This window comes from Chlorocebus sabaeus, chromosome 9 (genome assembly GCF_047675955.1).
Source record: "Chlorocebus sabaeus isolate Y175 chromosome 9, mChlSab1.0.hap1, whole genome shotgun sequence".
NCBI classification, from domain to species: Eukaryota; Metazoa; Chordata; class Mammalia; order Primates; family Cercopithecidae; genus Chlorocebus; species Chlorocebus sabaeus.
Window position 1 is genome coordinate 102,821,277 of NC_132912.1, and position 11,205 is coordinate 102,832,481.

The window sequence follows — 11,205 nt, forward strand, 5'->3', positions numbered from 1 at the left end:
AATTTTGCATTTGTCTGGCCTTCAGAGTAAGTTTTTCACTGATCAAGCCTGCCATAAAAATTAAGGTTGCCAGTGTCTCTGTATGTTCTGCTGGTCTTTTTTTTTTTTTTTTTTTTTTTTTTTTTTTTTTTAAATAGGGACAGGGTCTCACTATGTTGCCCAGGCTGGTCTCAAACTCCTGGGATCAAGCAGTCCCCCTGCCTTGGCCTCCCAAAGTGCTAAGAGTACAAACGTGAGCCACTGTGCCAGGCCTATTGGCTTTCACAGAACCTCTGAGGTCCTTGAGAAAAGCCATTGAAATCAGTATTTCAAAGAATCATCTGAACTCCCATGTTCATTGTGGCATTATTCACAATAGCCAAGATATGGAATCAATCCAAGTATCTATCAATAGATAAAAGAAAGAAAATGCAGTGTACATACACAAAGGAATATTAGATAGCCTTAAAAGAGAAGAAAATCCTGTCATTTGTGACAACATGGATGAACCTGGAGGACACGATGTTAAGTGAAATAAGCCAAGCACAGAAAGATAAATACTGTATGATCTCCCTTATATATAAAATCTAAAAAAATGGAACTTGTAGAAATAGAGAATAGAATGGTGGTTACCAGGGCTGAGGGTGGGGGAAGGGGAAAAGGGTGATGTCCAAGGGGCACAAAGTTTCAGTTAGAAACGAGAAATAGATTTTAGCCATCTATTGCACAGCATGGTGACTATAGTTAATAACAATGATTTGTGTATTTCAGAATTGCTTAGTCTATTTTAAATGTCCTCACCACACAAAAATGATAAGTGAGTAAAGTGATGGATATGTTCATTAGTTTGATTTAATCATTCTGCAATGTATGCCGTGCTGGGTTCTTTGTCATGATTTTGGTTTTCCTCTTTTATTTTTCTTCCTGAGCTCGTCCAACTCAGCCTGGCCTCCTTTTGATGTCTCACCATCTCCTCTCTCATCTCTTACTCCTATTTTAAAATGTTTCCCCAAGTTAATCATAATGTCTATGGCTTGGGACTTAGCAGGATTCTTCGTCTGAACTCTTGTTCTGTTGTCTGGAATAATTTCTCTTGTGATGTCTTTTCTTTTCTCCTAATCATCTCCACGTGTCTCCCTTTCTGGTTATCCCTCATCTTTGAATGGGGGAGTTTCTGTCTGGATCACGATGTGTTGAAAAATAGGGTAGAGGCCGGGCATGGTGGCTCTCACCGTAATTCCAGCACTTTGGGAGGCTGAGGTGAGCAAATCACGAGGTCAGGAAATTGAGACCATCCTGGTCAATGTGGTGAAACCCCGTCTCTACTAACAAAAAAATTAGCTGGGCATGGTGGTATGTGCCTGTAATCCCAGCTACTCAGGAGGCTGAGGCAGGAGTATTGCTTGAACCCAGGAGGCAGAGGTTGCAGTGAGCAGAGATTGCACCACTGCACTCTAGCCTGGGCAACAGAGTGAGACTCTGTCTCAAAAAAAAAAAGAAAAATAGGGTAGAGGGGAGTGAGGAATGTGAGCAGGAGTCATCCCCAACGCCAGTTCAGGGTTGTTTTCTCAAACACCTCTCACCATGCTTCTTGGGCTCTCTGCTGTTACATCTTTCCTCAGATACTAGAGTTCAGGACATTGGTGTGGCTCAAAAATGACCCACTTTACTCAGGTGCTCTGTGTTGTAGTGATTCTAGTCCCTCCTCCTTCATCCCCCCTCACCAAGACAGACAGTTTGAGAAGATATAAAATGGTGTGTCAGTCTGGCTCTTCCTTTAGCCACCTCCCTCTTGGTTCTGCCTTCTTGAGAGTCTTTCCGTATGGTCTCTAATTCTTCAGGGGTGTTCCCTATCCCCAAACAACCAATATCAGTTAAGATTAGATTCAGCTTTAAGTTAGAGAAAGCCCCATATAATTGTAGCTTTATTTCTTTAGTTACAGGTAAATGAAGTTTGGAAGCAGGCAGTTCAAGGCCATTGCTGTCCAGGCTCCTTTTAGCTTGTTGCTCTGCCAGTCTCAACATACATTCACCAACTATTCAAGATAGTTCCAGCCTTGTCAGCATGTTTGCATTCCGGCCACCAACAAGGAGCTCACCTTCTCTCTTTATCTTATTTTTTATTTTTGAGACAAGGTCTTGCTCTGTCACCCAGGCTGAAGCACAGTGGCACAATCATAGTTCACTGCATCCTTGAACTCCTGGGCTTAAGTGATCCTCCTGCCTCAGCCTACCAAGTAGCTGGAGCTACAAGCGCATAGCAACATTACAGGTGCACCTGCTAATTTTATAAAGTTTTTGTAGAGACGGGGGTCTCACTCTGTTGCCCAGGCTGGCCTCCTGGGCTCAAGCAATTCCACCTCAGCCTCCCAAAGTGCTGTTCCTTCCAACGGGTGTGTGAGGCTGGGAATTTTGATTTTAAAAAGAAAAGGATCCAGGATCTTTAAAATCAAAATTCCCATCCTCACACATCTGTTGGAAGGAACATAAAATGGTGCAACCAGTTTGGAAAACAGTTCTGTCAATTTCTCAAAATGTTAAACATAAAACCATATCACACAGAAATTTTACTCCTAGGTATATACTCAAGAGAAATGGAAACATATGTCCACACAGGACTTGCACAAATGTTCATAGTACCATTATTCAAAATGCAGAATATAATTTAACAACCAAAAGACATAAAGTAATAGACAGGTGACAACAGGGATGAACCTCAAACACATTATGCTAAGTGAAAGAAGTCAGACACAAAAAACCACTTAGTGTATGATTCTATTTACAGAAAATGTTCAGCATAGGCAAATCTACAGAGACAGAAAGTAGGTTCATGGTTGCCCAGGACTGGGGCATTAGGGGATTTGGGAGATGGTGGATAAGGGGTGCCAAGTTTCTTTTTGGGATAATAAAAATTATCTAAAAATGTAGCAATAGTTGCATAACTGAATATACTAAAAGCCACGGAATTGTACACTTTAAATGGTGGAATTGTGTGGTGTGTGAATTATATCTCAATAAAGCTATTAAAAAAGGGCACACTTCCCATAATTTCCCATGCCATTTTCGCTTATGTTCCATAGGCTAGTACTTACAGCCATGCCTATGTGCAAGGGAAGCAGATAAATAGTCTTTATCCCATCTAAAAATCATACGTTCCATTACAACAGAGATAATGATATTGCAGAACATTGGCCATGTCTGCCCCACCCTTAATCAGACCTTACACCTCATCAGTCCACCCACAGAGGATCCTTGGATGCATTTCTCGGGAACATGGTAGTTCATCTTAAGGAAATTGATCTCTTTCCCAGAGTCTCTACAAGGATGTGTTGGCTCTGAATCCTCCCATATTTTGGATCAAAATTCATTTCATTCAGTAGTCATCCTCCTTGGTTTTGTGTTACAACTTTTCCCCTGTTTATTGAAAGTAGGATTTTCTTTTTTATTTTTTTGCTCTTGGCTTTCAGTTGGTTTCAAGAGTTGGAAGGGAATTCAAAATTCCCCTCTCCCACTATCTTTACCTCGAATTTGCCAGAATAAATATTCTTGTGTTTTCTTTTGAAACAAATTCTCACTCTGTCACCCAGACTGGAGTGCAGTGGCACAGTCACAGCTCACTGCAGCCTCCACCTTCCAGGCTCAATCAATTCACCTGCCTCAGTCTCCCAAGTAGCTGGGGCTATAGGTGCACACCACTACACCTGGCCAGTTTTTTAACTTTTTGTAGAGATGGAGCCCCACTATGTTGCCCAGGCTGGTCTCCGACTACTAGGTTTAAGCAATCTACCTACCTTGGCCTTCCAAAGTGCTGAGATTACAGGTGTGACCCATTGTTCCTGGCCCATGTTTTCTTCTAAACACAGCTTTGTAAAACCCTTCTGGGATTTCCCATACTTTTTGCATCTAGTTTTTTTTTTCTTTTGAGTCAGAGTCTCGCTCTGTTGCCCAGGCTGAAGTGCAATGGCACAATCTGGGCTCACTGCAACCTCTGCCTCCCAGGTTCAAGCGATTCTCATGCCTCAGCCTCCCGATTAGTTGGGACTACAGGTGCGTGTCATCGTGGCTGGCTAATTTTGTATTTTTACTAGAGACAGGGATTTCACCATATTGGCTAGGCTGGTCTCAAACTCCTGGCCTCAAGTGACCCATCCCCCTTAGCCTCCCAAAGTGCTGGGATTACAGGCATGCGCCACCACGCCTGGCATCCAGTGCTGGATTTTCAGTGTTCTCTGCAAACAGCTTGCTCCTCCTCTCCAAATAAATTCCCCTTAGAACTCACCACCTCCCCCACATGCCCACCACACACTGCTTCAGTCATGTCTCACATTTCAATAAAAGTTCTGTATAAACTGTAGAGTGCTATGTATATATTCGTTGTATTTATTATCTTCTTATTGCCTTGGCTAGAATAATTTCTCCATTTGCCTATTTTGTAGGGACTACAAATGCAACCCATTTGAATCTAAATGCAGTGTCTCCTCCCCCATAGTTGCTCCTCTTGGGAAATGGCACCACCTGTTGCCCAAGTCAAAAACACAGGAGCCATTCTAAATTCTTCCTTCTCACTTCCCACGATTACTCATTCACTAAGCCCTCTCCGTTTTCTGTGTTGATCCTCATAGCTGACCCTTGTTTTCCCCATCTCCTGCAACGGCCTCGGTTCTGCTCTCACTCGTCCTTACCTAGATCTTGGTAACTGCCTCCCATCATCTATTTTCCTGCCAGGATTTGACCCCCTTCCACTGCACACATCATACAGTCGCCACCATGATCTTTCTTCAATACAAACCACCTCTTGTCTATTGCTCGCCCCTTCCTTCCACTGTTTAGATCCTTTATCGCTTCTCCTTTCTGCTCAGTTAAGCTCATACTTCCTCACATGGCAAAGGCCTGCCAGGCCCTGATGTTTCCTGCCTTCCCAGCGTTAAGTGCCCTGCTCCTCTCCAGCACCCCTCCCGCCTCCTAGTTATACCCAACAAATTGCAGTCTTTCAAAAGCCTCTGAGTTTTTGAACATCACCTCTCCCTCCAATTGGACGTTAGCTGACTCCTATTTGTGTTTTAGAATAAATCCAGACATTGTTTTCTCTAAACCTTTCTCATCATTTGCCTTGTGTCTGATTTTAGGGTCCTTCCCTTGTATTTCCATAGAACTCGGCGTATATTTCTCTGCAAACATTACATTGTGCTATAATTTTTGGCTTGTGACTTCCTTGATTAAAATATAAGGTCCTTAAGGGCAGGGACCACATCTTATTTGTTTCTGGATTCCTAGTCCCTAGTCTGTAGCTGGCATATAACAGGTATTCATGTTGAAAAGCAATAACAAAGAATAAACAGTCTCCTCTGCATTTATATTTTGTTGACTTTTTAGAACAGGGCAGGAAATGACTACATGGAGTTCCAGAAACCTAGGCTCTTCCATGTGGCCCCACTAACTCTCCTTCCAACAGGGCAGTCGTTGGTTCAGTGACATGTTGACTCAGATTGCCCTCTAGCCAATGGCAACCACGCATGCATGGACTCTGAATCTATTCTGTGTACCAGTGTTGCCTAATTTGCAAATAGCCTGTACCTGTGTAATCCTCTTTGTCGGGAGTGAAGTGGTTCTCTCTGCTTTTGAAAAAAGCTAATGTGATGTGTGTTTACTGATATGACATCAATGAGGATAACAGGTTATCAGGCAGGAGGTTAACTGGAAAAGAGGAGCCTGGCTCTAAATGATCTGGTCACTTGGGATGGAGGGATTGCCACATATCAGACTTTGAGTAGCCCTATTAACTGGGTTAGTAATGGGCTATGGGCCAACATGTAGCAGGGGCAACTACATTTAATTGATTCTAAGACACTCCTTCTTTCACATTTTAATGTCTCTGAAACTGGAATGTGTCTTAAAACAGATGACATCTTAAATTCAGAGAAAAATAGAAGTCCAACATGTCAATAGTATGCCAGAAAAATATAACAAATTTTAATTGACTGAATAGTGACTAAGCCTGGAATTTCACAAACTGAACTAAACAGAATGGCTTATAAAGAATCATAAAGAATGTCTAAAAACTTGAATTTGTGTATGAGCCCCTCCTAATTTCCAGGGAAAATATTGTACATACATTATCATTAATCTACAATCTCCTAGCCTTAGAAGATAGGTGTTATTAGTAATAATCCTTACTGAGATATATTCACGTGCTATAAAATTCATCCATTTAAAGGTACAGTTCAGTGGTTTTTAGAATATACAGAATTGTGCAATCATTACAGCAATCTAATTTTAGAATATTTTTATCATTTCCCAGGAAAATTTCGCATTCATTTGCAGTCACTTTCTAACCTTAGGCGCCTACTAATCCATTGTCTCTAAGGAATTGCTTATTCTGGATATTTTATATACATGGAATTGTACAGATGCAGCTCACTGCAACCTTAACCTCCTGGACCCAAATGATCCTCCTGCCTCAGCCTCCCAAATTGCTGGGATTACTGGTATGAGCCAACATGCCAGGCTAGCATCATGCTTTCCAGGTTCATCTGTGTGTAGGTTCATGCATCAGTACTTCATTCATTTTTTTTGGTGAATGATATTCTATTATATCAATGTACCACATTTTATCCATTCTTCAGTTGATGGACATTTGGATTTTTTCCATTTTTTGGTTATTATAAATAATACCACTGTGAACATTCTTGTGCAAGTTTTTGTATGAACTTTGACTGCCAAGAGCAGTTTGGTCAGGGAGACGCTAACCCAAGAGGAATTAAAGACACATATACATACACAGAAATATAGAGGCATAAAGTGGGAAATCAGGGGTCTCACAGCCTTCAGAGCTGAGAGCCCTGAACAGAGATTTGCCCACGAATTTATTAACAGCAAGCCAGTCATTAGCATTGTTTCTATAGATACTTGATTAAAAGTGTCCCTTATGGGAAACAAAGGGATGGGCCAAAATAAAGGGATGGGTTTGGCTAGTTATCTGCAGCAGGAGCATGTCCTTAAGGCACAGATCGCTCATGCTGTTGTTTGTGGTTTTAAGAACACCTTTAAGCGGTTTTCCGCCCTGGGCAGGCCTGGTGTTCCTTGCCCTCATTCGCTAAACCCACAACCTTCCAGCATGGGTGTTATGGCCATCATGAACATGTCACAGTGCTGCAGAGATTTTGTTTATGGCCAGTTTTGGGGCCAGTATATGGCCAGATTTTGGGGGGCCTGTTTCCAACATTTGACCTCCCAGCTTCAAGGGATAATCCCACCTCAGCCTTCTGCACAGCTGGCACTACAAGGTGAATGTCACCAAGCCTGGCTAAATTTTTTTTGTATTTTTAGTAGAGATGGGGTTTTGTCATGTTGCCCAGGCTGGTCTCCAACTCCTGGGCTCAAGAAATCTGCCCACTTTGCCGTTTCAAAGTCCTGAGATTACAGGTGTGAACCACCATGCCTGGCCTGGACATATATTTTCATTTCTCCAGTGAAGTGAATAAAATTGCTGTTCATATAGTAACTCTATGCTTAACATTTTGAAGAACTGCTGAAAGCAGTTGTACCATATCACATTCCTACCAGAAATTTACAAGGATTCCAGTTTCTCCACATTCTTGCCAACACTTGTTACTCTTTTTTATTTTAACCATCCTAGTGGGTGTGAGCTGGTATTTCATCATGATTTTGATTTGTGTTTTCTTAATGACTAAGGATTTAGAGAGTCTTTTCATATATTTATTGGTCACTTGTATATATCTACTTTAGGGAAATGTCTATTCAAATCCTTTGCCGATTTTAAAATTGGGTTATTAATCTTTTTATTGTTGAGTTATGAGTTCTTTATACATTCTAGATACAAGTTTCTTATCAGATATATGATTTGCAAATATTTCCCCCCATCCTGTGGGTTGTCTTTTCACTTAGTTTTTTTTATTTTAATAAACTCCAGTTTATGTTTTTTTCTTTTGTCATTTGTACTTTTTTTTTTTTTTTTTTTTTTTTGAGACAGTGTCTCGCTCTGTCGCCCAGGCTGGAGTGCAGTGGCCGGATCTCAGCTCACTGCAAACTCCGTCTCCCGGGTTCACACGATTCTCCTGCCTCAGCCTCCTGAATAGCCGGGACTACAGGCGCCCGCCACCTCGCCCAGCTATTTTTTTTTTTGTATTTTTTAGTAGAGACGGGGTTTCACTGTGTTAGCCAGGATGGTCTCGATCTCCTGACCTCGTGATCCGCCCGTCTCGGTCTCCCAAAGTGCTGGGATTACAGGCTTGAGCCACTGCGCCTGGCCTATTTGTACTTTTGATGTCATTTTAAGAAACTATTGCCTAACTCGAGGTCATGAAGATTTACTGCTCTGTTTTCTTCTGATATGGTTTGGCTGTGTTCCCACTCAAATCTCATCTTGAATTGTAGCTCCCATAATTCCTACATGTTGTGGGAGGGATCCAGTAGGAGGTAATTGAATCATGGGGGTGAGTTTTTCCTGTGCTGTTCTCGTGATAATGGATAAGTCTCATGACATTCGACGGTTTTTTAAAGGGGAGTTTGCCTACACACATTCTCTTGCCTGCTGCCATGTAAGATGTGCCTTTGCTTCTCCTTTTCCTTCTACCATGATTGTGAGGCCTCCCTAGACCTTTAAGTCACTTAAAACTCTTTCCTTTATAAATTACCCAGTCTCAGGTATGTCTTTATTCACAGCATGAGAATAGACTAATACATCTTCTGAGAGTTATAGTTTTAATGCTTACATTTAGGTCTATGATTCATTTGGAGTTAATTTTTGTACTTGGTTTAAGGAAGAGGTCCAACTTTATTCTTCTGCCATGTGGATACACCCTTATCACAGCACCTTTGTGGAAAGTACTGTTCTCCATAAAGTTGTCTTGATACCCTTGTTGAAAATCACTTCATCATAAATGTGGGGGTTCATTTTTGGACACTCAGTCTATGTCTGTCCTTATGCCAATATCACACAGTTGTTTGGGTTTTGTTTCCTAGTCACTAGACTAGCAGGGAACACACGGTTTTAATTACCGTAGTTTTGCGTTTTGTTCTTCTTTCAAGATTGTTTTTACTACTCTTGGTCCCTTGCATTTTCATATGAATTTTAGGTTCACTGTGTGAATCTTCTTAATTTGGAGTGGATGCTACAGAAGATTCCCAATAGTGAACTGAGGACCAAAATTATCCAGAAGCCTCTACGTGGTGAAGGAAAGATCAGGGAACCAGGCAGGTCATTTATTGGTACTAGGTACATTTTGGAAATTTTCTGAAGAGTCATTATCTCCAGGGGTGGGGGCACTCCCTACTGGCATGCTGGCCTCAGTTTCCTAGTGAGTCAAATGACTGGATTTAGGGGATTGGAATTCTAAGAAAATCAAGGGTTCAGGAGCAAAGGCAGATTTCCAGACAGCTCTGTGTAGACCAGGGTCTGGAGGAGAGTTGGAAGTTACATGTTGCTTTCACATCGACCTAAGGCTTAGGCTCTTACTGCTATTCAATAATTCAAGATTTAAAGGAGACGGGTGGGGTGGCTCATGCCTATAATCCTAGCACTTTGGGAGGCTGAGGTGGGATTGAACCCAAAAGTTCGATATCAGCTTTGGAAACATAGTGAAACCACATCTCTACCAAAAAAAAAAAAAAAAAAAAAAATTAAGAAACTTAGCTGGGGCGTGGTGGCACACGTCTATAGTTCCAGCTATTTGGGAGGCTGAAGTGGGAGGATCAGTTGAGTCAGGGAAGTGGAGGCTGCAGTGGGCCATGACTGTGCCACTGCACTCCAGCCTGAGTGACAGAGGGAGTCCCTGTCTCAACAACAACAACAAAGAGCAAACAATTTATTTAAAAAAAATAAAACTAGGAATAGCTCTATGTGGGCCAGGCTCTCTCCAACACAGGTTCACTTTCCTGGAAGAAAGGAACACTTCCATTAGTTCTCTTCATGTTCAAATACAATATGCCCCTAAAAGCCATTGAAAACACTAATCAGAAAGGGACTCTCATAAACTGCTGGAGGACATAAATCAGTATAGTTTTTCTAGAGGAGTGTTTGTCAATACACTTCAAAACACTCTAAAGAAATTTTCACTCTTCAATTCAGTGATTCTCCTTTTGACAATTTATCTGTAAGAAATAGAGATTTACCTATGAGGATATCACTTGCATCATTATTTATGATATTGATGAATTAGATGAAACCTATACATCTATCTATAATAGATTGTAAATCATTGTGCCTCTAACATACAACCTAAAAATGTCTAGATGGATTAATAGCATAGACTGTCTTTTATCACAATATACGAAGTGAAAGCAGATGATCAAACAGATCGTACAGAATGTACCAAATTGTATTTTTAAAATATACACTATAAGAGCCGGGCATAGTGGCTCACACTTGTATTCCTATTACATTGGGAGATCAACGTGGGAAGTTTGCTTGATCCCAGGAGTTCAAAACCAGCATAGGCAACATAGTAAGACCCCGTCTCTAAAAAAAAAAAAAAAAAAAAGCCAGGTGTGGTGGCACACACCTGTAGTTCCAGCTACTCGGGAGCCTAAGGTGGGGGATCACTTGAGCCCAGAACTTCAGGGAGCCATGATCATACCATAGCATTCTGGGTGAGAGTGAGACCCTGTCTCTAAAAAATAAGTAAAAATAAAAATATAGATTATATATAACTGTTAGCAGTGACAAATTCACACAGGTATGCAGCAACCTCAATCCTTACCTCTTCAGAAGAAAGAATTCAACAGAGGAACGTAAGGCAAAGTAAGAGACCGAAGCAAGTTTAGAGCAGGAGTGAAAGTTTATTAAAAAGTTTTTAGAGCAGGGACAAAGAGAGCCAAGCGAGTGACTTGAGAGATTCAAGTGCATGGTTCGACTTTCGGCTTAGGGTTTTATACACTGGCATGCTTCCGGAAATTCCCTCCCTTCTCCCCATATTCTTCCCTTGGGGTGGGCTGTCCGCATGTGCGCAGTCACCTGCAGCGCTTGGGAGGGGCCACATGCGCAGTGTGTTTGCTGAAGTTGTGCACATACTCACTCGAGGTACTAGTCCCTTACCACAGAGTGTTCCCAGAAGGTGGTCACGTGCCCGTCAAACTCAGCCATTTTGCTTCTTAGTGCGCATGCTTGAGCCCACTCACCCAATTCCTGAGATCTTCACTAGCTTCATGTGTTTTGTCTTGGGAGACTGCCTTAATTGGCACTGGCTGCGACCAATTATTATTTTGGTG